The 26,487-nt window shown below is 37.6% G+C and overlaps 1 protein-coding gene across 8 annotated transcripts in view; it reads left to right on the plus strand.

The window, feature by feature from the left end:
- Positions 1–26,487, plus strand: part of MECOM (MDS1 and EVI1 complex locus) — a 701,730-nt gene that overhangs the window by 288,325 nt on the left and 386,918 nt on the right. The window contains exon 1 of one of the 8 annotated variants that reach the window (XM_066241048.1): positions 3,713–3,820. The exons of the other annotated variants lie outside the window; for them this stretch is intronic. The gene's annotated coding sequence lies outside the window, so the exon portion shown is untranslated. Of the gene's footprint in view, positions 1–3,712; positions 3,821–26,487 lie in introns of those variants that run through there. 8 annotated transcript variants of the gene reach the window in all.

Genomic DNA, 26,487 nt, shown 5'->3' on the forward strand with positions numbered 1-26,487 from the left:
CTTTTTTTCTGGTAGTATCTCATCCATCCTATATTTATTTACATATGGCCTCAGACACACATGCATATTGTTGGATAATGAGATATTCAACATGGTTAAAATCCTCCTGAAAAATTATTAAGCTATTTCAAAACAAGAAATAATGCTGAGAGAAAATTTGTATTATCTTGATTGATTATCTTATTTTAATCCATATTAAAGCTTTAAGTCTCTAGGCGTGGCTCTTTACTTCTAACACCTCATAAATTATAGCTATAATGAAGCAGTCATTTATCCTGAGCTGATGATAAATGGCTTGCCCTAGGAGGAACTAAAGAATAGGCAAGTAGATCATTTTCATATTTGGTGAAAACAATATTAAGTACCCAGACCTCAGTGATTGCCCTAATAAATGAATAATCTGAGGTGAGGGGCTTGGCAGTCAGTGTAAAAAATAACCTGAGCTTTCTCTGTCATTTGTCAGGCTTTGCTATGACAGCATGCATTATGGGTAAATGAGCAATCAGCAAGAACTATGTTATGGCTGGGATGTTTTTGAGAAATTTATCATATGCATTGCTTGGTACCTTAAGACCTTAAGGCTTAATGGCTATAGTGCATGACTGCAAGCGAGCCCAGTTTCTGTTTACCATGGCATGCTTCATTTCTGCTTCATCTCTCACCTTAAAGAAAGAAAAGACCTTTTTCAAATGAGCTTTATTTGGCTTTGTTTTTAACAGTTTAGAGTCTATGTAGATGATGTTCTATCTCTATGCTGACAGATGCTACTCTTGGTAGATTGGCTTAAGGAGATTTTGGAGCTCTGAACTGAAATAAAACTTCAGGGTCAGAAATTTATTCATGTATCAAGATGTCAGAGGTCTGGATGCCCAAGCATTAGGAGCCAAACATAGTATGGAAAGTGGCATTACCTCCTGATACTACTATTTAATATTTAATGCTATTTAAGAGTTAAATGAGTTTTCTGACTTCCCTCCACCCAAACAGTTGATCTCTTTGATTTATTACCAAGTTGGAAATAACCAAGAGTAGTTGAGATGTGAATGCCTCGTTGGAATTATGCAACGTGTTATGACAATGTCTGACTCATTACGGTTTGCTGCCATATGCAGTAAAAGACATAAGCAGTCTTTGACTCCTCTTCCCAGGCCAGAGAGCTCTCATTTATACTCCTGTCTCAGTCCTGTGTATCTTATTCTGAAATTTTTGGTCAAGGAGAATGTGGTTTTACCAGTGAGCTCTGCTGCCACCATAGCCACAATTTACAGATGTCTTTGCAGTTAGGTACATTCATGTCAGATTCAGATTCTGAATAGATTTGTTTATTAATTACTCTGACATCATTTCCCTCCTCAATAAAATGGAGAAAAGAACTATCTTGAAAAGTTATTGTGTGGAATAAGTGAGATAATGTATGGAAGATACTTAGCATGTGGTGGATGATTTATAAATAGTTAGTTGCATGTCTTCTTAACCCTGGTCAGACACCTGAGCACTTTCGACATTCAAAATGTAGATGGCATTTTAAAAGATACTGTATCAAGGCCACTTGTTTGCTATATTAGAGCAAGATGATAGTGAGACAAGTTCAGTTAAGCAAAAGCATTTGTTAAGAGTCTACTGTGAGTCAGGTTCCAATGATGACCTAGATAGCACTTTGTCATTGGTCACCAGCACCACTGTAGTAACCCTTGATTTCTCCACTCTCCTAGCTCTCATCCAAGACCTTTTCCAGTTTTCTTTCCAAAATACAGATCTGATTATGTCATGACTCCTAGTTGCCAAACCATTTAACATTACAAGTAAGGATTTTCATAATATGCCCCAGACCTACCATTTCAGCTTTCTATCTTATATCCTTCTTTATACTCCAGCTATGAAGAACCACTCACCAGCCCTTCAGAACATAAGTCACATACATACTTCTCTTTGCCTTGAATAGACTTCTTCTCACTTAGCTGCCTTGACATCATCAAATCTTTATGCAATATGTATTATTTAAAATTTCAGCTCTGGTATACAGCCTTCCTTAGCTTTCTAGGTTGTGGTGGTTTCTTCCTCGTAAGTGTTCCTGAGTAATAGCCTCCTCATCATTTTATGCAGTGACCATCTGTTTGTGTACTGTTTCCAACTGTGAGTTTTTTGAGGACAGGGACAGGGTCTGTTTCATTGTTTTACTCTCAGAGATTAACATGGTGCCCGGAATATAGTTGGTGCTTTATAAAGGTGTTTTACAGAGACAGAGAGAGGGTCAGAGAGAGGGATAGATAGGGACAGACAGACAGGAACGGAGAGATGAGAAGCATCAATCATTAGTTTTTCATTGCACATTGCGACACCTTAGTTGTTCATTGATTGCTTTCTCATATGTGCCTTGACCGCAGGCCTTCAGCAGACCAAGTAACCCCTTGCTCGAGCCATCAACCTTGGGTCCAAGCTGGTGAGCTTTTTTGCTTAAACCAGATGAGCCTGCACTCAAGCTGACGACCTCGGGGTCTCGAACCTGGGTCCTCTGCATTTCAGTCCGACGCTCTATCCACTGCGCCACTGCCAGGTCAGGCTAAAGGTGTTTATAAACATAGACTCAATGAGAAAGATGTTATGATTTTTTTTCCATGCCTCAAACTCCAAGTCAGAGAAGTTCTCAGCAGGGGAGATAGTGGGAAGCCACACATTCCTTACTGGGATCTTAACCTACGGATTCCCACCTATTCCCTCCCCCAATCAAATAAAACTCATAAAATGCCTGGTTTGACTGGCTTTCTTCTGGAAACTAAATGAGAGGGGGCATTATACAAGCAATGTAGGAGAGGGTGGTGGAGGACCAAGAGAACTTTAGAGCCTAGGACATAGAAGACCTAATTCTCGCACCCTAAGGAATTGGTATATATCTCTGAGAGGACTCTACACTCTCCCAGGTCAAGGAACTCAGTGGTTCTGGCAATTTCATCTAGATCTCAGGATGAGGAGGCCTCCACCTCAGTTCCAAGTTCTAGGTAAAATAAGGGAATTGGATTTTAATCTTTTAAAATATGAGGACCCCTTGTATATAACATGAAAAATTTATAGACCTTTAAGTGCTATGTATTGACAAAGTCATAATGAAAAAACATCTATTAGGAATTCAAGAAGACTTTTAATTAATTTTGTGTTTAATGGACCACAACAGCATGTACTGTGAATGCTCTGTCTGGATGGGCATGTGGACAGTAGAACTGGGCAGTACCCAAGAACAAGAGCTTTTTAGTCAGCCAGACTTAGGTTCAAATTGTGGTTCTGACACCAAGTGTATGATCATGGACAACTCATTCAATTGTAATTTCCTCATCTGCAAAACAGAGATGGTGATATCCACCTCTCAGTTTATGGAAGTGCAGAATTTAAGATAATGAAGCCGGAACCATCATCCTCTTAATAAGTTATCAAGCATTGGGAGGTGGTTTAGCAAGTTCTGTGATAGAAGCTCAGAGCAAGGTGACTGTTGACGGATGATCAGCATTCTTTGTTTAGAGTGAGATTGTCTGTCAGAGACGCCAGGCATCAGGGGTGTGTCCTGGGGTCTGTGCAGGGAAGGACGGCTATGACACAAAGCATCTGACAAAGGCCTTAAGGTATCCTCCTTGATGTGAGAACTGAGAGTCCTCACAGGATTTGAGACTGAGGCTGACATGATTAAAATGGTGCTTCAGGATGTGTTAAAAGGATTTGAAAGTAGACTGGTGAGAGAGCCTGGGACAAGGAAGAAGTTAAACACGTTTGAAGTCATCAGCTATCAGCATAAAGAAAGTCCTGAGATGCAGTTACGGAAAATGTGTAAAAGGTGAGTTAAGGGATGAAAATGTAAAGATTATAAGCTATTCTTTCTTCTTTTCCCTTTACTCCCTTTTCCTGTATAGTATTGTGTATGTTTATGGGCAGACACACAAAAATGAGCTCCTCAACTTTACTTATGACACATTTTTTTTGAAGGCAAGGGACATAGTTAAACTTGTAAGACTAATTAAACTAGTAAAATCTCTCACAAAAGATATGACCAGTCACTCATGGAGAGAAAACAGTTGTGGGTATGATCCTTTCTTGTCCGTTTATTGGCTGTGTGCATTTACACAAGGTCTTTAATGTCTTTGTGCCTGCTTTGTTTATAATTTGAAAAATTGAGGGAACTGATATTTAGAATTGCTGAGGATTTAGTGAGGCAATTATATAGAGAATTTATCATTTATTAGATACAGATTTCCTGCTGTAACATTAAATATACTGGCTTAGCAAAAAAGTTGTTTCCCTACCATTCATTGATCAGTCTTTCTTTCTTTCTTTTTTTCTTTTCTTTTTCCTTATTGCCATCCTCAGTTTTATTGATTGATTGACTGATTGATTGATTTTCTGTTTAATAAATTTACATCTCCTTCACCCATTTCTGCTACCCCACCTCATTTTTGGTAACCACCAATCTCTTCCCTGTGTTTATGATTTTTTTAAAGAATTCCACATATCAGAGAGATCTCTCTATTCAGTGAGATTTGTGGATGGGAAGGGCTCACCGACAACGAGAGAAGTTAGGCTAACAATATAGTGCTGAGAATTCTTTTCTGTATTCAGAGAGAACTGAACTCCTATGGGCATCTGGAGCCCCTCCCTAGGTGCCAGGGAGGGTTGCTCATAGAGATACCCAGAAGAGGCCCACTGCATTTAGGGGTGAGCAGGGCAAGCAGCAGATCTAGTATTATAGGTGGGGAATCAGCGGTCAGGGAGAAAAGTTCATTTTCTTCCTGAAGAGTAGAGAAATGAGACAAGCCTGACTGAAGAGGAGGACAGATGAAGATGAAAGCTTTTGGATTAGAGGGGATAGAGGCTGTTGGCAAGGTCAGAGAAGGACTTTCAGTGGAATGATGGGAACAGAAATCAGGTTGTAGCCTCAGCTGTCTGAGGTCAGACAGAGGAAGTGGTTTTTTGTTTATTTGTTTCCCGGGTTCTTAACACTGTGCTTGGCAGCTAAGGTGGGCAAAGATATTACAATATGAACACAATTACTTAAGGTAACTTTATTGCTGAGATTCATTTGGGGGGAAATTGGGGCTATATTTCTTCCCCCTTCCCTTCCTGCCTTAGAAAACAGTATAGTGTCTTGCATATAGTAGGTACTCAATAGATATTTGACAACAGCGTGAGTGAGTGAACCAAAAGGACCTAATGTGGGCCCATCAATGAGCCTTTTTGATGTTGGCTGTTTGGGTGTTAGTCAAGGAGCTTGCTCACAGGGAAGACGCCCCAGCTGAAATTTCCTTTTCCAATTTATTCTTTTCCATGGGACATCAAGAATTTCAAAGCAAATATTTTCAAATATTAGGAGTAGAAAAATACTTTTTATATACTTATTGTGAATAGCTGTTTTTGACACTGTGGAAAATGTGTCCTCTTTCAAGAGGATTACTCATTTCAATTCAGCAGAAAATTACTGAGTACCTATTGAATACAAGGTGCTGAACTAGGTTCTATGAGGAGAGTTAAAAAAAAATAGACCTCCTTTCAAATAATTGCAATATGAAGAAATCTACTAGGGCTATAAAGATACTACTCCATTTGACTGATTCTACTGTATATTCAGGATCAAAATCTGAAAATGGAAAAAAACTGTTGGTTTATTGATGGTTTTCTAGGACTGTGGCCCCGTAAGCCCAGGAACGGAGGGGAAATCACTAAACGTGGTCACGTTCCTTCATCTGCAGCAACCTCACTTTCAGGAAACTCTTATTTCTTGTTGTTTTGATTGATTTTTTTTTCTTCCTTCATTAAATGCCAGTGGTCAGTTTCTCTATAATCTCCTTAGTAGATCATTCCTCAACATGAAACATCTGAAGCTTCCTTTATGGGAATGGTAGAAATTAAGTTGACACTTCTAACTAGCTGTGATGCTTACATGCCTGTGCCTTTCAGGTTTTTGCCAGTATATCTCATTACTTGCTACTGCCTATGTCCTTAGTGTGTACTAGGTCATGAAAGCAGAAGATTAAAACTCTCTGATTTGTACTTTAGTGGCATGTGAAAGTTACTCTTAAGAAGTGTAACTGAGATAAAAAAATCTTAAAGGCCTCTTTTAATTCCTGATATATTCATCTGCCCCAAATCTTATGTATATTTGATATCATGTCAAACAAGTCCATTGGAACATTTTATTTTAAGTAACAGTAATAATACTGCAGTGTAATCTGCATGATAAAACATCTCAAATTGGCTAAGAGTACGCAGAATAAACACCAACCATTCTCTCTCCCAAGGGCCTTTGTGATTTTTGATAGATTGAATTTCTTGTTTTTGGTGAAATGGGCATATTCTTACTAATATAAATCAGTGAATGTGATAAATCTGTGCTGGTTCCAGTTTTGAATGAGGATGAATAAAAACATTTTACCATAAACACTGGAAGTATTATTTGGGGATGGATTTTGTTACTATTGTATAATTTTGCATTTGTCACAAAACCTTTGTCATAAAGTGTAGAAATGTGAACATTCTGGTTATGCTTCTTCCGAGTGGAAGCTCTGTGAGGCAGGGAGGCCCTGAGTTCCTCAGAGAGAGCTGTGGCTTCTGTCTCTCTGCTCTCAGGCCGCAGTTGGATTGGTGGGCCAGGCAGCTTAGGAAATGGCGGCTCTACTTCCCACGTTGCATGTGAGTCCACTCCGGCCACGCAGGGCAGCCTCCAGTGTAACTCCACTCCCTGTTGTCTCTACTCCTCTTGTCAGTGCAGTCTTGGCTCCTCTAGGCATCATCAGCTCCACAAACAGAAGGATTGCTGGGCCTCTGGGCCTTTAATGGGATGAAATTTTCTAAATGCTCCTGACATTTCATTCTTGGTAGACCACCCAATATGAATTTCTCTACAAATCCAGAGGTGATTACTTGACCCTTAGGTCTAGGGTCAGCTGCCTAAACCAGCAGAGAAGGCACTATGTTTAATTTCCCATCTTCCTCCCACAACACAGCCAGTCCAAAGGGGAAAGCAGAAGTGGTCTCTGTTGCAGAAGTTTTGGAGGGCATGTGGTTCATTTCTGAAAAGATGAGCCATGATAACAGAACTCCTTAATCATGTGAGGATTGTACTTTGCCAGAAAGCATCCAGATTTTGTCATTCACTCAGTAAGTAACTCTTTGGAGTATCGTCTCTTTCACTTTGTCCTCCCACCGCACTCACTGTATCCTAGCATCTTAACCATCAGCAGGCTTCAATCTTCCTTCAAACCTTTTCTCAGTTTGGTGCTCCTGCCTGGAATGCTTTTCTTGACCTCCACTTGGCAAATCATACTCACTTTTCAAGGTTTTCTCCACAAAACCTCTTCCCATTAGTGTGGACTCCTCCCTCCCTCTATGGTGATTCACTTATCTATTAAAGCACTTCCTATTTGAGCCAGAAGATTTCCCCACAGGACTGTAAGCTATATAAAGTCAAGGCGCGTTTTCTTAATTAGCATTCTTTCATTATGTAACACTAGATACATAGAAAAGAATATATATAATATAATATATGCAACATATGAACAAGTAATAAAGTATAAAAATAAAATGAACATCTAATAAGGTGAACTAACTACCTAACTACAGCTGTGGACTCTGACTGTGTTACTCTATCTCCTCAGATGCATCTTTCTTGTCCCGTTCTCTTGCCTCACTCTAGAGGTAACCATTTCCCTGAACATTACCTTTATAATTCCCCTACTTAAAAATAGTTTTATTGCTTGGGTATATATTCCAAAACAATATGTTATTTGGCTTTGCTTATTTTTGAGTTAAAGAAAATAATTTTCTGGGTTTTGCTTTTCTTCATGCAATATTTTGTCTCTAAAATTCATCAATGTTGCTCATTTTCACATTGTATACTATTTTATGATATGACTATACTACAGTGTATTTCCTTATTCAGTGGGCCTTTGGATTTGCAGGGTATTTTTTTTTTAATATAAGCTTTGTTGACATGAACAGTCTTAAATCTGTCTTCTAGCATGTGCATACAAGAGTTTCTCTAACTTACATATTTAAGAATGAAATTGCTATGTCAAGCACAAGGTAGTACAATATTGTTTTTAAGGTAGTTGTGCCAATTTACACACACAGCGGCAATGTGGGCAATGTGCAAGAGCTCCTGCATTCTTTACATATTTAGACCACTTGGTATTATCCTATCTTATTTGCTAATTTAAGAAGTGTAAAATACTCTCATTATCACCTTACTTTGTATTTTCCTGATTACTAAAGGGATTGAGTTTCTTTTTACATATTTATAGGCTGGGTTTTTTTGTATTTTTCTGAAGCGAGAAGCGGTGTTGGGAGGGTTGTGGGGGAGGCAGACAGACAGACTCCCGCAATGCGCCCCACTGGGATCCATCCAGCATGCCCACCAGGGAGCGATGCTCTGCCCATCTGGGGCGTTGCTTCCCTGCAATGAGAGCTATTCTAGCACCTGAGGCACAGGCCATGGAGCCATCCTCAGTGCTCAAGCCAACTGTGCTCTAATGGAGCCTTGGCTGCAGGAGGGGAAGAGAAAGATAGAGATAAAGGACTCGGGGAAGGGTGGAGAAGCAGATGGGTGCCTCTCCTGTGTGCCCTGGCTAGGAATCGAACCCGGGACTTCCACATGCCAGGCTGATGCTCTACCACTGAGCAAACTGGCCAGGGCCCTTTATAGCCCTTTTGTTCTTTCCTATTGGTGAAATCCTGTTCAGCTATGACCTATGAATCTTTCCATTTGGGTTTTTATTTAATCTTATTTATTTTAGAATTGTTTTTATATAATATTCTTTGGATATATTTTTCAAATATCTTTTCCTAATTTGTTACTTTTCTTTCTCTTCTTTGTGCTATTTCTAAATGAACAGAAGTTCTTACTTCTAATGTAGTCAGTTTTATCAGTCTTTGTTTTTGTGGCTAGTAATTTAGATGTCTTTTTTGACATTGTTTTTAATTTATGCTTTAATCTCTACTCCCAGCGCCCAACCTAAATTCAAGGTCACAGTAAATTTTGGTTAAAAATAGTGAGTTAGTAAATAATATAAGCAGAGGATTAATTAAGAAAAAACTATTTCACTTGCCAAGCACATGTGGTTTTTAATTACTGGATCAGTATCTTTGTTTTGGAACAAGAAAACCAGCCAGTGCTTTGAGAGATCTTTCCTTCACATGCTGGTTTGGCCAGCACTACAGAGGGCCAGTGTCCCTCCCATCCACATCCCCTCACCATTTCTGTGTGTGCCAACCGTGACTTCCAAATGGTTTGCTTGAATTAGCCTGGTCTGAGCGTGGGCAGGTCAGAAGTTCAAGGGATTACTTCCCTTGGGATTGGCTCTCAACATATGACTGATAGGAATTGGTGGCTAAATCCTAGCACTTACCTCAACCATGCTGATCTGTCCTGTTTTCCTGAGTTCCCAGAGATAACTCACCCTTTATTGACTTTGGTTTTATTCTGTCTTTCTATTCCCCAACCAGTGTTTTCTGAGACCATCTTTGACATAAACCACTTGCTCTCGAATCCCAGTCTCAGGATTGGCTGGTACGATTAAAAATGTTTGAAAAAAATATTTGAATATCAATTAAAAAATTAGTGATTGATGTTAGAAAGACAGAGAGAGGAAAGGGGAAGAAGGAGAATATCCATTTGTCATTCCACTTTGTCCATTCATTGGTTGCTTCCCATGTGCCCTAGCAGGGGGTTGGACCCACAACCTTTGTGTTTTTGTGTGACGCCCTAACCTACTGAACAAACTAGCCAGGGCCTGAATGTCAAATTTTGACTCTATTCTTGTGATTTAGGGTTGAATAAATGTATCTTTTTAAAAACTATTTTTATTGTTATCTTATATTTGGAAAGTATTACAGGTTGAAGTGCAGAGTAAGAAGGTATAATGTTTAAGGATTAAGTGCGTAGGCTATTGAGTTAGATTTTCTGGGTTTAAACCATGGACTTTTTTTTTTTTTTTAGCATTCATTTGCTTAATGTCTCTGCCTCAGTTTCTTTATCTATAAAATGGGGGTAATAGTGGTATTTATCTCATGAGCTATTATGAGGGTTAAATGGGTTAATGTAAGCAAAGTGCCAAAACTAATATTTGGTTTAGGATAAATATGTGATAAATATTAGATATTAGTTGTGTTTTCCTGTAGCCATTGAATGAAAAACACATCACTCGATACATTTTAGGAGGATGAGAGGGTTATGCATTTCTTGTCACTCTGTATGTGACACTGCGATTTGCTCAACTGTAATCTTAGGAAGTGTGGTCTAACTGTTCAAAATGATTTTTCAATTGCTTTTAGAAAAGTTCTAATTTCATGAGTGTTGAACTCTACTCTGAGATTATAATGGATCTCCTTTTAGTGCCTGGGGAGAAGGAAAAATGCCAAATGAAAACAGATTTCTCTGTAAATCTATACTTTTTATTTTCTTTTAACTAAGAATACCTTTACTCTTATTTGCTGGGAGTTTCAGGAGGAGAAGAGGGAATTATATAAAGAAGGTTTTTGTCCCCAGGAATAACATTCCAGAAAGCTTGATTCTGTTAAATGGATAGAATTGTAATTTGAACCTGTGTGGTAACAAAAAGGTGCTTCCATGAGCATTTTGTTCAGTAATCTTTGGTAGTCTATCAGTGAATCTGACATAAATTTCCTAAACTTTCCTCTTCCTATGACTAATAATTGCAAAGAAGTTAGTATTTGGATGTCACCCATAATTTTTAATAGTATGACTTCTTGAATAGAAAGTAAGCTTTATCAGAATCCCAATTTCATAAATTAATTCTGTGTTAACTAAGATATATATTTTCTTTGCATTTTAAACTATTTGAGACATAGCTTAGTTTAGTAGCAAAAGAATGGGATTTTAAGCCAGATGACCTGGCAATGTCTGCTTCTTAATTAGATTTGTAACATTAGGGAAAGTTACTTTAATATTAGAAGCTTTGGTTTACTCATCTGGGAGATGAGGAAGTAATGAAATCTAACTCATAGAGTTGTGCAAATAATAAAATGGAATTTAAAAAACTGATTGGTTCTTTAAAAATTTTTATTTTACTCATGAGACTTTTAAATTAGTCTAAAATTTCTTTTGCTAAAGCAATATAATCTTATATAATTTTCTCTTTATCTTCTATGTATATGGTTCCAGAAAGATAATTATGCTTGAAAATGTTTTTTCTAATAAATAATAAAATAATTTTCTTATGTAATTCAAACTTAAGTTTCAGTTGAATTAATTTGGGTTCTTTAGTTAAAACAAAATTAAAGTTTATTGAGAATAAAACATTTATGAACATTTTTTATATTAGCCACAATATTTATTATTTAATTATCTAATTCAGTTAGTCAACACATAGTTATTGAGCCCCAATTACATGGTAGTCTATTAGGCACTAAAAAGTGTTGAAATAGAGAATTTTTATATGTGGTTATATGGTATCAGTATCAAAAGAGAAAACTAATTTCAGCAATACTTTCGCTAATCTAAGGTGCATCAAAGAAACTGACATGTAGAAAAGCCATTAGCTAGAATTTCCTTTTATTTTGCATCACAGAGGCAGAACCAATTGCAAAATATGAGCACAATGCAATATTTTTTCTCAGCTATATAAACAAAGACATGCATACAAATAAGGGGATATATATCTTCTTACTATATTCAGATATAGCCAGTTGTAGTCTGTTCCTTATGTCAACATATTGTAAAAGATAATTGAAATTCCAGCAAGTGCCTATGTCATTAACAGTGGAGTTGATGCCATTATAATCTTGTAAACATCCAGACAAATACAGCCAGATATACTGAAGAATGATTAAGTGTTGTAACCTACTATGGTACTTAATAATGTTACCATTTTTGTCCATTATTGGAATATTGTATCTGCTTGAATTAATGTTTATAATGGTGCTTTACTGCTATTGTCTGCTTGTTTTTATCCTGATTTATGTGGTTAGCAGACTGAATACAATTTATGTTGAATTTTTTTCAAGAAATGCAGTTTAGTAAAAATACAAGTCCTCCTGAATAAACTTTGAATAGAGATATTAAAGATACAAAAGACAATGGTATTGGCTCTCTAATTGTCTATAGCAAGAAAACGTGTATTTTAAAAGAAAACATGGGTTCTCAAGAAGATAAATAGACACATAAACCAGAGGCCAGTTGCTGGCAGAATTTCTTAGTTTGATGTGACTCTGTCTTTGACAGTTCTCCTAAGGTAGGTTATTTTGGAGAAAACATATGTTTCCATTTTCTCTCCCTCTGCTTCCCTTTGAGTCCCCAGGCTCCACTAGGGTCACAGAAACATTAAGGCTTTTGTCACTGTGATTAATAGCTCTTAAGATCATCTTTAATTCACTCACTAATGACTGAGGGTCTTTCTGCTCTCCAAGTAATCGGGTGATGTATGAGCCGATAGCACACCTTGTGCCAGAGGTGAAAATCATTCAGGCAATGCAAATATTGTCACGGGAACAAATGTTTTCCCTGTTAATAAAAATTAATGAATTCTACCCAGGAGCTAGTTAAAGAAGCAGTGGCAAAGGAGTCCAAGCCCAAATAACTTCTACTGCTAAGAATCACTGTGCCTCCATTCTAGAGATAGAAAAAGACAATTAATTACTGAGTATTTCTACCTTTCCATAAGAGATGAAATGACAAACTAATCTAGTTATAGAGAATTGCATTATGTTCTTTAAAATTAAGTTTTCAGGTTCTTGGTATATTTGGAACTGTAGACTTTGGCATCTTATTTGTTTTAACCTTGGTTAAACTACAGGCTTCTAGCACCATACTAGCCTAATGAATACATTCCTCTCTTCATAGCCTAGTTAAAACCAAGAATTATAGTGGTCAGAGTTTATAACTATAAAATGATGTAATGAAGTTTAAATTCGAAAAACTCCCTATAACACATCATAAAAGATTGATGAAACAGTCTGGAGATTAATAAGTAGTTTGAATAGTTTTGAAAGCAAAAACAAGAAAAACACATTTGTTAACTCTATCATTATATTTATTGAATTCCTTAAAAATAAAAACATCTCCCCTCTTAAAAATTTGCCTCACATCATTAAAGCTTTTCCCATAACATGCCTACCTGCACCCTCAGTTTATTTTGTAAGACATTAAATGTACAGTTTTGTGAGAGTTATGCCTACTCTTTATGTATTGAAACTTGCTGTCAAATGAAATGTTTTCTTTTGTTTCATTTTGATAGTCCGTGATTCTTTCTCTGAGTGACCAAAATCTATTGTCTCAATGGAATAAATACTTCTGAAGTAGCTCCCACTCCTTCTCCTATCGTTTACATCTTAGAACAAGAAAACACTAAACTTTTAAAAGACATTATTTTACCTCTCTCCACGGTGCTTATCTACAAAGGAACATATTACCGAGGGGAGAAAAGCTCCACTTGTTACTGTTATTTCTGGTGGGCACCAAGGAGAGTAGCTAATTTGTTCTTCATCAATGCCAAGGACAAATTAGAAAAATCCAAACACTAACTGAATTTTACATTTCTATTTGCTTGCTTCTAAATTATGCTTATTTTTCTTAGAATGTTCAAATGAAAACATCACAAACTGTCCATTTTGTACATTATTTCAGATTCTACAGTATTTGTATGATTTTTAAGTGAATGAAATTGAAAAAATATTAGTAGACATGATATTAATTATTTAAGGACACTGAATTTTGAAAATATGGAAAGATGAAATGAATTATTAGCTAAATTTAGAAACTGGAAAATGAATATAACTGAAGAGGCTATTTTCCAGCATCTACTCCCTCCCCCATTATTAAGAATAACCCCCCCCCCCCAAAATAAAATCAGGTAATAGTTCTCCTATGTTCAGCTTGGAGTAGGATTTTTCTCTAGATTGGCACTTCTCCAAATGTGGTCCTTGGATCACCAGCTTTCAAATCACCTTGGGAGGTCTCACCCACAGCCACAGTGAACCGCTGGGGATGGGGCCTGGGGATGTGTATTTTTAATAAGCACCCCAGATGATTGTTATACAAAGGTTAAGAACTACTGCTCTCAGTGTTATTGGGAGAAATTTCATCATGACAACATTGGTTGTAATTATATAGACTAGTTTCTTTCATTCACATAAAATGAATTTTCCACAATTGGGTTTCATTGTTTCTATAAACTTTTATATCTTAGCCTTGATTCCAAAAGAAAAACGTCGAGTTTACACAGCTTCAGTACATACCTGGTGGGTAAAGGGTTTGGGCAAGTGCAGACAACAAGGAAATCAAATATGAGCTTTTTGCCCAGAGAAGTTCTAATCACATAGTAAACAGTTAGAATTTACACGGGTCTTTATTTAATTAAGCCTGAGAACCACTATTTAGTTGCAGCTGGGGCAGAATCTTGGCACAGAATAGAACAATCTAGTATAACCTTTAACCTTTCCCCTTTTAACTGCGCTTATAAGAATGTATGCGTTTCTTTAAGAAGGTGCTACATATCTTTAAACACTGTTTGTAGTCTTTGATATAAAGGTCACCTCACTGTGCACGTATTTTAAAATTCAATAGTAAAGAAATGAGATGAAATAGATGCATCACTTAACAGGACTTCTTAAAATCTATACTGTTGAAATGGTTTACCCGTATGACAAATGTTCATCATTTAAAGTTTTTCTGGTAATTTTTAATGAGGAATATGTTTGTGTGTGCGCGTGTTTTACTTTGATATCTGCTTTACTGTTTCATAGATCTTTTCCACTTGCGCACTTCCTTGTTGTTGAATATTCTTCAGCAACTTTTTTTGAGGTCAGCTAAGGCTAACTAAGATAATGAGAACAAAAGAATGACAGTGGCACTGTCATTGTTAGTTATGCCAAACAGCAGAATTAATCAGGATTCATACCAGACCTCAAATTCTTCACACCTTGGTCTTGCAAACATGTATAGGCTAGGCTAATACCATGTATAAAAAACCCAAAATGGGGCCCTGGCTGGTTTGCTCAGTGGATAGAGCATCAGCCTGGCATGTGGAAGTCTTGAATTCAGTTCCTGGTCAGGGTACACAGAAGTGCCCATCTGCTTCTCCATTCCTCCCCCTCTCGCTTCCCTCTCTCTCTGTCTCTCTCTCCTCTCCTCCACTCCTGCAACCATGGCTCGATTAGAGTGAGTTGGCCCTGGGCTCTGAGGATGGCTCCATGGTCTCAGCCTCAGGCACTAAAAAATGGTTCAGGCTGTAATGGAGCAAGGACCCCAGATGGGCAGAGCATCGCCCCCTAGTGGGCTTGCTGGGTGGATCTTGGTCAAGGTGCATGTGGTTGTCTGTCTCTGCCTCCCCTCCTCTCACTAAAAACAACCAACCAAACAAAAAAACAACCCCCCACCCAAACTAGGAAATCTCACACAAAAATCCAAATTTATGGATTCTCTTGAAGTATCAGACTACCTAGCCACATGGGCCAGTGTTCCACATGGCAGCCATCACCATGGCTGAGCAGCAGCTGCTTCACTTAGACGACGCATGGCCTCTCCCGGTCTTTACCACCTGATTCTGCCTTATTCTTTATTTATATTTTGTGCTTCACCCTTGTAGGCATTTCTATATGTAGGCACTAATCCATGCTAATGAATAGAAAACCCCAAATAGGATAATCTGAATATCTCAAAACCATGTATATTTGGCTTTAGGATTTGTGGCAGACTGTTCTACCAAATTGTATTTATCTTGGCAAATATTAGAATTAGTTTGTATGACTTTGAGTCTAATCAGGTGAGGAAATCAAGAAATCTGTTTGGACCTTACAAATTAGAGGGGTCAACTTGAGCTCAAAGTTTAAAATATGGACGTGTCCCCTTGCATTTGGTGGTTGAAATCTTTTATTTCTTCTATATGGATCTTAGAGTCCTGTAATTCTGAAAGGCATGGTTCTTGATAATGTTCTACCAACAATGGTAAGCCAGTGGGCAGTGTCAACTTTAAAGAATAATTGTCAAGACAACTTGCAACCTATTGCAGCTTCTCAGTAACTACAGGAAATTCCCAGCATCCTTGCCACAGACTGAGTTTCCAAGGCTGACAGATCCCTGCTACTCCCTTCCTACCCCTCCCACTTGAAGAAAGGCAGCAAGTTCAGATCCCCCCACCAGCTAGTGACTTTGGAATTGGCTAACTGTGGTGTTGTCCAGCCCTGTTTCTTTCAGAGGAAAAATCTTATCTTTTTATTAGCAAACACAAGAACCTAGATATGGCTTTATAAGACATTTGCTGGGACATAATTTAATATGACTTATTTCCCTTTATATGTAAAGACAGTGACTGAAATAAAAAAGGGGGAAACCAAACCCAAAAATGTTATTGGAAACTTGTACTTGAAAATGTATAAAATTCTCTTGGAGCCAAGGGATTTATTTAGAATGACTGGACATTCTTTGCTTGGATGTCTGAATGGGCGTTGTGATACCATTTTGGCCTCACTTTGAACCTAGAGTAATAAAGAAGGAAATGAAAGCAAAGGTAAACTTAAAGTATTGTTTTACTCTAAATGCTTTCAGTAAAGGGTCTTGTTATCTAATGATTGGTACTAGATGGCTGGTATAAATCGTACAGTCTGTTCTTTGCACTCATGGATAAAGGAGGCAAAGGCAAAAGAAATCAATTGAAACTAGCAGGTAACAAATGACCAGTCTTAGGCAAACATAGCAGGTGGGGAAAATAGACTTGTGGACAAAGATTACTGGGAAACAAGTGAAAGAGGACTTTTTATTTTTTCTTTTTCAAAATTCAGTGTAGTTATACAATATGACTAATTGGACAATTATGAAAGACAGGGCTGTTTTATCTGTTACCATTATAGGCCTAGACTATGGGTGCTATTAGTTTTTCAAGGGTCTAGTTAAAATTTATGTGACTTGAACAAAATGACTAGCTTTAAAATATGAACAAAAATGGTAAAATTAAAATTAGTAAACATTTATCAATATAGTACATCCAGAGTTGTGTTTGAATTATATCGAGTATGGGATGGGGGTACCTTTTAATTTTTGATATAATGTAGGATACAGCTTCTAAAATTAAGTAGCAAGGACGGCAAAAGTTTTAAAATGGCCCAATGAAGAATTGCATTTTATAACTATTTAACATTTCTGCCATAGGTCATTCGGATTATTGAAAACGAGGATTGATTGATAAACATATTACCTTCGGCTAGCTCTATGAATGGGAGGGACTTACTGTGCAAAGTAGAATCTTGCTGGGACAGGCATCAACAGCCTTTCCCACTTCTGACTTCTCTAAACTCATGCCATTCTTATTTACTTTTCAAAGTTTCTTTGTTTCTTTTTATAATTAAATGCCCTTTGGAAATATCTAAAGTACAAGTTAAGCTATAACTCTGCACTTTGAGCTGCTAGAGAGACAATGGGACTCTTTGCAACCTACAGATCACCTATTTGTGCATTTGTATCATTCCTCTCACTTTGTTTCCAAGGAATTTTCATGCACATTACCTTATTGGATCCTCACAACAATTCACTGATATAGAGGATCGTTGCTTTCACTGACTGCGTTGGACCAATGACAGGGAGACTGACAGGCATAGTGACACAGTGTACGTTACACAGCTATTGAATGCTGAAGGGCTTGGAACCCAAATGTTCTGTAAAGCCATTCAACCTGCTTACTGAAAAAACATTCATCCAGTTGCTGGACGTGTATAAGTTAGGATATTTTTAGAGCTCAATTTTTAAGATATTTTCTTCTCATAAATTTAAATATCATTTGATAAAAAATGTTTATCCATTCATGCATAAAATATTTGTTGAATATGTGCCATGTGCCAATACAGTGCTGAGTCCTGAACTTGTGATGGAGAATAAGATAAAATCACTTCTCTTTTGGAGCATTTACTGCTTAGACTAAATCTATATTAATGTGATCTAGTACTATTACTGTAAAAATACTTTAATTATAAAAACTGAATCTACTTCATATCAGCCTTAAGACATTAACACACACACACACACACACACACACACACACACTCATTGGTTAGATATAATAGGCTTGATTGACTTGTCCAAGCACTTTTGATATCATTTTATTTTTATTTTTTAGTTTTAATTTTTTTTTTGTATTTTTCTGAAGCTGGAAACGGGGAGAGACAGACAGACTCCCGCATGCGCCCGACCGGGATCCACCTGGCACGCCCACCAGGGGCGACGCTCTGCCCACCAGGGGGCGATGCTATGCCCCTCCGGGGCATCGCTCTGCCGAGACCAGAGCCACTCTAGCGCCTGGGGCAGAGGCCAAGGAGCCATCCCCAGCGCCCGGGCCATCTTTGCTCCAATGGAGCCTTGGCTGCGGGAAGGGAAGAGAGAGACAGAGAGGAAGGGGGGGGTGGAGAAGCAAATGGACGCTTCTCCTATGTGCCCTGGCCGGAATTGAACCCGGGTCCCCAGCACGCCAGGCCGACGTTCTACCGCTGAGCCAACCGGCCAGGGCCTAGTTTTAATTTTTTGTGTTAACATGGATTCAAGTGTCCCAATCAATATAACACCCTCACCTCTCAATCACATGCCTCCCATTACAGCCCCTTGGTCCCCTTCTCCCTAACTCCCTCCCCCCTTCCCTCTGGAATTTCCTTTCTTGTTATCTGTTTCTATGTGTTATGTATATATATTTTCACTAATCACATCACTTTCTCTGATCCCATCCCCTCATCCCCTTTTCCTCTGACAACTGTCCCTCTGCTCCCTGTGACCCTGCCTCTGCCCCTATTCCATTCCTCAGTTCACCTTGTTCATTAGCTTCCACATATAAGTGAGATCATATGATATTTTTCTTTCTTTGCCTGCTTTGTTTCACTTAGCATAATAATCTCCAGGTCTATCTATGCCATTGCAAAAGGCATGATGTCCTTCTTTTTCATACCCGTGTACTATTCCATTGTGTATATGTACCACCACTTTTTAATCCACTCGTCCACTGACGGACACTTGGGCTGTTTCCAGATCTTGGCTATTGTGAACAATGCTGCCATAAACATGGGGGTGCATATCTTCTTTTGAATCAAAGTTTTGGTATTCTTAGGATATATTCCTAAAAGTGGGACAGCTGGGTCAAAAGGCAGTTCCAGCTTTAAATTTTGAGGAAACTCCATACTGTTCCCCACAGTGGCTGCACAAATCTGCATTCCCACCAGCAGTGCAGGAGGGTTCCCTTTTCTCCACACTCTCCCCAGCACTTTTGTGTTGATTTGTCAATGAGCGCCATTCTGATAGGTGTGAGGTGGTATCTCCTTGTGGTTTTAATTTGCATTTCTCTAATGATTAGTGATGTTGAACATTTTTTCATATGCTTACTGGCCATCTGTATGTCCTCTTTGAAAAAGTGTCTATTCAGTTCCTTTGCCCATTTTAATTGGATTGTTTCCCTTCCTGCTGTTGAGTTTTAGAATTTCTTTATAAATTTTGATTATTAAATTTTGATTATTATCAGACATGTTGTCGAATATGTTCTCCCATTGTTTGGGTTGTCTTTTTATTTTGTTAACTCTTTGAGTAGTTAATTTTTTTCATGCTCGCTGACCCCAGAGAGTGAGTTTTTTTTCAAAATATAAAATTAGTTCCAGTTCCAGTTCCAGTTTTATTAACTTAAATCATGTTTGTTTCATAACAATTTATGGAAACAAGAAGAACATACATTTTCCTTTTTTAATGTTGTCTTACACATTTTTAAAATAAATCGATCATATTCTGGATGGTCAAAAGGCACAAGGATGTACATGAACGTTCGTACTACTCAAAGGGTTAATGATGTCTTTTGCTGTGCAAAAGCTTTTTTGTTTGATAAAGTCCCATTTGTTTATTTTGTTCTTTATTTCACTTGCCCATGGAGTTATGTCAGCAAAAATACTGCTTGCTACAAGAGATATCGGAGAGTTTACTGCCTATGGTTTCTTCCAAGATGTTTATGGTTTCGCGGCTTACATTTAAGTCTTTTATCCATTTTGAGTTTATTTTTGTGAATGATGCAAGTTGGTGGTCTAGTTTCATTTTTTTCCATGTACATGTCCAATTTTCCCAACACTATTTATTAAAGAGACTGTCTTTACTCTATTGTATGCTCTTACTTCCTTTTTCAAATGTCAATTGACCGTAAAAGTGTGGATTTCTTTCTGGGTTTTTTGTTCTGTTCCATTGATCTGTATGCATGTTCTTATGCCAGTACCAGGCTGCTTTAATTACAATGGCCTTGTAGTATGACGATACCAGGAAGTGTGATGCCTCCCATTTTATTCTTCATTTTCAAGATTGCTGAGGCTATTCGTGTTCTTTTTTGGTTTCATATATATTTTTGAAATATTTGTTTAATATCTTTGAAGTATGTCATTGGTATTTTAATAGGAATTGCACTGAATTTATACATTGCTTTGGGTAATATAGACATTTTAATGATGTTTATTCTTCCTAACCATGAACACGGTATATGCTTCCACTTATTTGTATCTTCCTTGATTTCTTTTTTTTTAATGTCTTATAATTTTTTGAGTACAGGTCTTTTACCTTCTTGGTTAAATTTACTCCTAAGAACTTTATTCTTTTTGTTGCAATAATGAAGGGAATTGTTTCCTTAATTTATCTTTCTGACATTTTATTGTTGGTATATAAAAATGCTACTGATTTCTGAATATTAATTTTATATTCTACCACCTTGCCATATTCATTTATCAGGTCTAGTAGTTTTTTGAGTCAGACTTTAGGGTTTTCTGTGTACAGTATCATGTCATCAGCAAATAATGATAGTTTTACTTCTTCTTTTCCAATATGGATGCCTTTTATATCTTCTTGTTGTCTGATAGCTGTGGCTAGGACTTCCAGAACTATGTTGAGTAAGAGTGTGAAAGGGAGCACTCCTGCCTTATTCCTGATCTTAAGGGAATTGCTTGTTTTTTTAATTGCTTAATTTTTGCCCATTGGGTATGATGTTGTCTGTGGGCTTATCATAGATTGCCTTTATTATGTTGAGGTATGTCCCTGTGTTTCACTTTGCTGAGAGTTTTGATCATAAATGGGTGCTGGATTGTATCAAATGCTTTTTCTGCATCTATTGATATAATCATGTGATATTTATCCTTCCTTTTGTTTATGTGAAAAATTGCATTTATTGATTTGCGAATAAATCCCACTTGATCATAATGCATGATCTTTCAGACGTATTGCTGGATCTGGTTTGCTAATATTTTGTAGAGAATTTTAGTATCTATGTTCATCAGGGATATTGGTCTATAGTTTACTTTTTTTGTAGTGTCTTTATGTGGTTTTGGAATGAAGACAATACTTTCCTCATAAAGGGAGCCTAGAGGTATTTTATCCTCTTGAATATTTTGAAATAGTTTGAGAGAGATTATTGTTAGTTCTTTGAATGTTTGATAAAAGTCACCTGTAAAGCCATCTGGTCCATGACTTTTGTTTGTTGGGAGTTTTTGAATAACTATTTCAGTTTCATTTGTTGAATCAGTCTATATAGGTTTTCTAATTCTTCCAAACTGAGTTTTAGAAGATTGTTTGTTTCTAGGAATTTATCCATTTTGCCTAGGTCATCCAATTTTTTGGCATATAGATTTTTAAAGTATTTATTTACAATCCTTTATATTTCTGTGGTGTCAGTTGTTACTTCTCCACTTTCATTTCTAATTTATTTGAATTCTCTCTCTTTTTTATTGATGAGTCTAAGTAAAGGTTCGTTAACCTTTTTTTTTTTTTTTTTTTTCCTGAAGCTGGAAACGGGGAGAGACAGTCAGACAGACTCCCGCATGAGCCCAACTGGGATCCACCCGGCACGCCCACCAGGGGGCGATGCTCTGCCCCTCCGGGACATCGCTCTGCCGAGACCAGAGCCACTCTAGCGCCTGGGGCAGAGGCCAAGGAGCCATCCCCAGCACCCGGGCCATCTTTGCTCCAATGGAGCCTTGGCTGCAGGAGGGGAAGAGAGAGACAGAGAGGAAGGAGGGGGGGTGGAGAAGCAAATGGGCGCTTCTCCTGTGTGCTCTGGCTGGGAATCGAACCCGGGTCCCCCGCACGCCAGGCCGACGCTCTACTGCTGAGCCAACCGGCCAGGGCCAACCTTGTTTATCTTTTTAAAGAACCAGCTTTTGGTTTAATTGATCTTTTGTGTGTTTTTTTCTCTGTGTCATTTATTTCCACTCTGATATTTATTATTTCCTTGCTTTTACTTCCTCTGGGCTTTACTTGTTATTTTTCTAGTTCTTTTAGGTGCAGGGTTAAGTTGTTCATTTGAGCTTTTTTTTCCTTTTTAAAGTATGCCTATAGTGCTATGAACTTCTTTCTCAGGACTGCTTTTGCTGTGTCCCATAGATTTTTGAGTTGTTATATGTTCAATTTCATTTGTTTCAAGAAATTTTTTATTCTTCCTTGATCTCATTGTTAATTCATGCATTTTTAATAACATGCTACTTAGCCTACAAGTGTTTGAATGTTTTTCAGTTTTTCTATTATAGTTGATTTCTTATTTTATGCCATTGTGATCAGAAAAGATGCCTGATATGACTTCAGTCTTTTTAAATTTATTGAGACTTGTTTTGTGTCCTGAAATGTGGTCTATCTTAGAGAATGTACCATGAGCACTTGAAAAGAATATATATTCTGTTGCTTTGGGGTGAAAGGTTCTGAAGATATCAATTAAATCCAGTTGATCTAGTGTATCCTTTAAGACCACTGTTTCGTTGTTAATTTTTTATCTGGAGGATCTATCCATTGATGTTAGTGGGGTATTTAAATTTTCTACTATTATGGCACTGCTGTCAATCTCACCATTTTTGTCCATCAAAATATGCTTTATATATTTAGGTGCTCCTATATTAGGTGCATATTTACAATGGTTATATCCTCCTGTTGGGTCGCTCCCTTTATCGTTATGTAGTAACCTTCTTTATTACTTACTATAACCTTTGTTTTAAAGGCTATTTTGTAAGATATAAGTATTGCTACCCCAGCCTTTTTTTTTTACTTTTGTCTATGAGTATCTTTTTTTCTGAAGTGGATCTCTTGTAGACAGCATATGTACAAGTTCTGTTTTCTTATCCATGCAGCTACCCTATGTCTTTTGATTGGAGCATTTAATTCATTTACATTTAAGGTTATTATTGTTATGTACTTATTTATTGCCATTTTATTTTTTAAATCTACAGTTCTCTTTTTCTCAATTTTTTTCCCTTTGCTCTTTTTACAGCAGGCCCCTTAACATTTCTTGCAGTACTTGTTTGGTTGTAATAAATTCCTTGAACTTTTTTTTCTTTTTTTTGTCTGGGAAGTTTTTTATTTCTTCTGCAATTTTAAATGACAGCCTTGCTGGATAAAGTAGTCTTCGTTGTAGGTTCTTGTTTTGCATCACTTTGAATATTTCTTGCCTGTCCCTTTCGGCCTCAAGTGTTTCTGTTGAGAAGTCAGATGACATCCTTGTGAGGGCTCCTCTGTAGATAATTAAGTGCTTTTCTCTTGCTGCTTTTAGTATTCTTTCTTTGTCTCTTAATTTGGCATTTTAGCTATGATGTGTCTTGGTATAGATCTTCTTGGGATCTTCTTTAATGGGACTCTGTGCTTTTTGAATTTGTGTGTGACTTTTTCCTTCATCAATTTAGGAAAGTTTTCATCTATGATTTCTTCAAACAGGTTCTCTATTCCTTGTTCATTCTCTTCTCCTTCAGGTACCTCTATGCTGCAAATGTTGTGTATCTTCATGTTGTTGCAGAGGTCTTTTAGAGTTTCCTCAGTCTTTATTTATTTATTTTTTGTATTTTTCTGAAGTGAGAAGTGGGAAGAGGCAGACAGACAGACTCCCACATGCGCCCGACCGGGATCACCCAGCTGGCCCACCATGAGGCAATACTCAGCCCCTCTCGGTGTTGCTCTGCCGTACTGTAGCCATTCTAGTACCTGAGGCAGAGGCCATTGAGCCATCCTCAGCGCCCTGGTCAACTTTGCTCCAGTGGAGCCTTGGCTTCAGTAGGGGAAGAGAGAGACAGAGAGAAAGAAGAGAGGGAACAGTAGAGAAGCAAATGCGCATTTCTCCTATGTGCCCTGTCCAAGAATCAAACCCAGGACCTCCACATGCTGGGCCGATGCTCCACCACTGTCCTTAGTCTTTTTGAGCCTCTTTTCATTTTGCTGCTCTGCTCTGTCCTTTCATTTATCTTTTCCTCTGAATTGTGGATTCGATCCACTGCTTCATCCAGTCTGCTGTTGATTCCTTCTAGTGTAGTCTTCATTTTTGATATTGTATCTGTCATTTCTGACTGTTTTTTAATGATTTTAATGATCTTTTTGATGCTTTCTATCTCTTTATTTAGGTACTCATTATGACCATTTATTGTTGCTCTTAGATACTTGAGCATCTTAAGAATTATTATTTTAAACTCTATGTCTGTAGTTTGGTTACTTCCATTTCATTTAGTTGTTTTTCTGGAGATTTCTCTTGTTGATTCATTTGGGTCACATTTCTTTGCCCATTTTGTCTGTGTATTAGATAGCACTGTCTGACTTTGAAATTTGTTGTGGTGTTTTTATGAGGAATAAGGGTTTGGTGGTACTAATTTCCAGTCCTCATGAATTACTTGCTCTAGGCATACTTCTTGAGGGTAATAGTTTCCCTTCTGTTGTATGTTAGTATTGAACACAGTTTCTCCTTTGTGGATGCAGTTATCCCTTCATGCTGACTGGTTGTAAGGTTCAACCTTGATAATGTGTATTAGACACTGTGCAGTGTCTGTCCTGTTTGGTATATTTATTCTCTACACCATCTGGTGCCTGCTGACTCCTCCATTGTGCATGCTGTTTATGTAGCTAGCTGAGTCTCAGATTGATGGTATCTGTCACCCACTACTGTTTGTGTTGGTTCTAGGTCCTCTTGGGTTGGTGTCAGCTATTGTTTGTAACTTGTCATGGGCTACCTGTCTGGAGCTACTGCTCTCTTCTTAGTTTGTGTCTGTTTGCTGTGTCTGGGTAATGTGGGAAGGGCCAATCTGTGTATAAGAATCAGCTTCCTCTTGCTTAGAGATGACAACAGCTCCATATAAGCCCAAAGCTCTATAAAATTTGCCTCCAGTTTTCAGCTAACCCACTTCCTCTTGCAGCTCTCTGGTCTTTCCATAGAGTCTTCTTTTTTTATTATTAATTTTAATGGGGTAACATTGATAAATCAGTGTACATATGTTCAGAGAAAACATTTCCAGGTTATTTTGACATTTGATTATACTGCATTCCCATCACCCAAAGTCCAATTGTCTTCCGTCACCTTCTAACTGATTTTCTTTGTGCCTCTCCCCTCCCCCAATCCCCTTCCTCTCCTCCCCCACATAACCAACACAATCTTGTCCATGTCTCTGAGTCCCATTTTTATGTCCCACCTATGTATGGGATTATATAGTTCTTAGTTTTTTCTGATTTACTTATTTCACTCAGTATAATGTTATCAAGGTCCATCCATGTTGTAAATGATCCGATGTCATCATTTCTTATGGCTGAGTAGTATTCCATAGTATATATGTACCAAAGCTTTTTAATCCACTCATCCACTGACGGACACTGGGATGTTTCCACATCTTTGCTATTGTGAACTATGCTAGCATAAACATTGGGGTGCATTTCTTCTTTTCAAACAGTGCTATGGTGTTCTTGGGGTATATTCCTAAAAGTGGTATAGCTGGGTCAAAAGGCAGTACGATTTTTAATTTTTTGAGGAATCTCCATATCATTTTCCACGGTGGCTGCACCAGATTGCATTCCCACCAGCTGTGCAGGAGGGTTCCCTTTTCTCCACATCCTCGTCAGCACTCATTCTGTGTTGTTTTGTTGATGTGCGCCATTCTCACTGGTGTGAGGTGATATCTCATTGTGGTTTTAATTTGCATTTCCCTAATGATTAGTAATGTTGAGCATTTTTTCATATGCCTATTGGCCATCTGTATGTCCTTTTTGGATAAGTATCTATTCATTTCTTTTGCCCATGTTTTGATTGGATTGTTTGTCTTCCTGGTATTGAGTTTTACAAGTTCTTTATAAATTTTGGTTATTAATGCCTTATTAGACATATTGCCAAATATGTTCTCCCATTGTGTAGTTTGTCTTTTTATTCTGTTCTTATTGTCTTTAGCTGCTCAAAAGCTTTTTAATTTGGTACAGTCCCATTTGTTTATCCTATCTTTTATTTCACTTGCCCGTGGAGATAAATCAGCAAATATATTGCTGCGAGAGGTGTCAGAGAGGTTACTGCCTATGTTTTCTTCTAAGATGCTTATGGTTTCATGGCTTACATTTAAGTCTTTTATCCATTTTGAGTTTATTTTTGTGAATGGTGTAAGTTGGTGGTCTAGTTTTACTTTTTTGCAGGTAGCTGTCCAATTTTTCCAACATCATTTGTTGAAGAGGCTGTCTTGACTCCATTGTATGCTCTTACTCCTTTGTCAAATATCAGTTGTTCAAAAAGGTAT

Source organism: Saccopteryx bilineata, chromosome 8, assembly GCF_036850765.1.
Source record: "Saccopteryx bilineata isolate mSacBil1 chromosome 8, mSacBil1_pri_phased_curated, whole genome shotgun sequence".
NCBI lineage: Eukaryota > Metazoa > Chordata > Mammalia > Chiroptera > Emballonuridae > Saccopteryx > Saccopteryx bilineata.